We start from the raw sequence: 3,486 nt of genomic DNA on the forward strand, positions 1-3,486 counted from the left end.
GTTGAAAGAATGCTAAAAAATAAATTATTATATTATTATTATAAAGGAATCTATGAGAAGAGTTAGATTTATTGTTTTTCAAAAATAATTTTCTTTTAAAAACTAAAAATCAGCTTATTTAATAATAATAAATTCGATTTTGAGCAAATATTTGCTGGCTTAAGTTCATTTTTCCCGAAATTCAAATATTTCAGCAGTCAACAGTCACTTTAGTGCCAACTAAGTTATTCTTACTGTCCGTAGCATACCTTTTGAAGCCATTTGCGCACCCGTTACTTGCATATGTGCACACACACATGCATGCATTTCATTTCTCTAACTTTTATTTCGCTTAAAAGCGCACTTTCAAACAAACAAAAAATCTAAATCTGTAGGAAAAAATTACTTTCGCACTAAACGTTATCTTGTAAGTCGGTTATCCTGCGGCACCTCGCATCCATTCTTCGCCAGCCTTGCCGCGCAAGTAATGCCTTTAAAATATATCACCATGTAATTTACATATTCATCTACTTAATATTAATTTCAGGCGCAGTAAATTTATGCTAATTTATAAGTAACCTTAATCACATTTTTTTTTTTTGTTCCAACCGCCAGCCTTTCTTGCTCTACTTCTTTTTATGCCCTTGCAACGTATCGCGCATACGGGTGCATATGAATACAAACACACACACACAGCGTGCACGGGTGCGCATGGGTGCCAGTTTTCGTCTCACACAACAGCCAACGCCTGGGTGACATTCACAGCCTTATAAGTTTCACAGCAGTATTTATTTTTTTATTTTTTTTTCACATGCAACAACACTTTCACCAACTTCACGCCTCACTTTGTAAGTGCAAGTATAGCAAGAACATACATACATACATACATATATTTATAAGAAAGAAAACTCCTATAAGGCCTACAATTGTAATAATGCTAATTTCCTTTTGAGTGATGTAAGGTGTCATTCCTTGGCAAATGAACTTGAAATTAATTCCTTTCAAGATTTAGAACAAAATATTTGTGTGATAAATTAGAAGCGTAGCAAATGTTGGTAAATTTGCATGTGACAAGAGGGTTGGCAGGCATTCTGATTTGGGCCGACTTCGCACCGTTGGCATACCGACACACAGACATTCCACTTCATTGCATATATTTTATAAAATGACAAATATGGAGCGTTAAGGATTAAGCGTAAATGTTACAAATAGCTTTTAAGTAAACGGAAAGAAAACGGTTACTTAATCTCATTGTCTCGAAATTGCTCAGGAAAGAAAGGCATTCATCATCCCAAAACATGTGCGAGACCGAAGCTATTTGTAGCAGTCGCCGCTAATGAAATGGGAATTGGGATAGTGTAGAAGTTTATGATCGTGTGAAATTGAGAATTTAGTTAAGCGCGAATACGTTCGTAATTCTTAACTGGCTTTTTGAAGTTTTTAGTATCGATTGAAACACCCATCGATGTCTTGCCTGGTCGGTGTGCTTTGCCACAAGATGAAGTCGGTATACGAACTAGCAAGCCTCTTAAGGGGTAACACCACTGTACACGCGTAAAATAAACACGATTTTTAAAGAATTTTTTTGTATAGAAGGAAAGGGGAAACAATCACTCTGATTTCGGAAGTTATTACTTATATACTAAAATACAAAACTACAAAGTTTGATCGAAAAATTTTACAAAATGGCGGCATTGGAGACATTTTTGTAATGTGGTTTCTCTTGAAGGAGCTCCGCGGCACGCAGCACAGAGGATGCAAATTTTAATCTGGAACAAAGAAACATTTTTTTTTCTTAATCTAGATAAGAATAGCTAGAGAAACACGTAGGAGATTTAAAAAATATTTATTTTTGTGGAATTAGCAAGCATTTGAAGGAAAAAACTCTATTTTGGACTAAAAAAACGGCACTTAAATAATTATAACAATCGTTTAAATTAATCTATCGAAAATCCCCTACGCTCTTCTCTTAAGAAGGTTATTATACAGACATAGTGAAAAACCTGATTAAAAATATTTAAAATTGTTTGAGTTATGCTGCGTGCCAATTTCAGAAAACGTGTTTTGAGAAAAACGCGTTTAAAGTTTGGAAATTTGGAGAAGTCGTTAGGTAGCAGTCACTAACGCTTGGTTAAAAGCTTAAAATATTTATGAAATAGACTTCGGTAACGTATAAAACTTTTTGTTCTGTATTTTAAAAGGTTCAAAGAATTGTTTAAGCTTATAAAAAAAAAATCAATTTTTTGAAATTTCTACAGTGGTGTTACCCCTTAAGATGGCTTCTAGTCAGTACCACGACCGTATCATGCACCAATTCAGAAGAAGTAGAGCTCAAATAAATAAATAGTAAAATGAGCGCATTTGAGTTTGAAGCGCTCTGTGAACATGAAACTAAATTATAGTAGGCATTTTTTCTTATAGTCGTCACCTCTCGACTGACAATGGAAAACCTTACACAGCGTTTGGTAAAAAATCATCTGGTTCCACCACTTGAGAGTCAATATCCATTCGCACACCCCAAATTCGTAATGGACCCAATCCCAATACTTAATAAAGGACCAGGTGTTTCTAAATAAAGGATTTTCCAATAAGATATAAGATAATATTTTGATATTAAAAAAAAATTGCTATTTTTTAACATACAATAAATTATCAGATGTGTATTTCATTATAAAGAGGAAGGTATGCCGTTAATAGTGGAAAATAACATCAGGCAAATGACCACCACGACCACACTTACAGGACAATATCCTTTTCACGAAAATTTCCATAACCGAATTGCAAAGTGGCTGCCCTATGTCCTCGATAGCCTCAAGAATTCCATCTTTGAGGTCTTGAATCGACCCAAAGAAAAAAGTCACAAGGTGTTAAATCACAAGACATCGGTGGCCAATTGTGATCACCTCTTCGAGAGATAACACGGTCCGAAGACTTTTCCCATAAAAGATCAATGGTTTCGTTGCTTGTGTGGCACGTAGCGCCGCCTTGTTGAAAATAAACGGGTACCAACTTATGTATGTCTGGGTGAAAAAGTAATGAACTTTTCTCTTGCGATAACCAATTTATTTACCCAGCTCTTTCAATCAAACATAGTTTATGGCAATGGTCACTCTTATGCGGTTCCCCAATCTACTTAGTTTTCATTCCTTAATTTTGGTAATTTAGATCTCTCTACTGGGAACATCCAAGACTGATGTGCACGGCCTTTCGGAACTTCTCTTTAAGAAGTGTCCCATCATTTCAACTTCACTAAAAATTAGTTTTAATAATTCACTTACAGCCGGAATCTGCGAAATGTCTACTTATTTCTTCCAACCTGCATGGTTTCATAACAGGTAGCTTCACTGTTTCCAACCTGTCCGTTTTCAGTGAATGTTGTATTGAATCATTTTCATGTTGGAATGGATGAGATCAAAGGCCTTGGAGTAATTTTTGACTCTAATTTTTCATTCTCAAGTAATATCAATGATATTATCTCAAAATCATTTTGCCCTTTGATAGACGTAA

This window comes from Anastrepha obliqua, chromosome 2, assembly GCF_027943255.1.
Source record: "Anastrepha obliqua isolate idAnaObli1 chromosome 2, idAnaObli1_1.0, whole genome shotgun sequence".
Taxonomy (NCBI): domain Eukaryota; kingdom Metazoa; phylum Arthropoda; class Insecta; order Diptera; family Tephritidae; genus Anastrepha; species Anastrepha obliqua.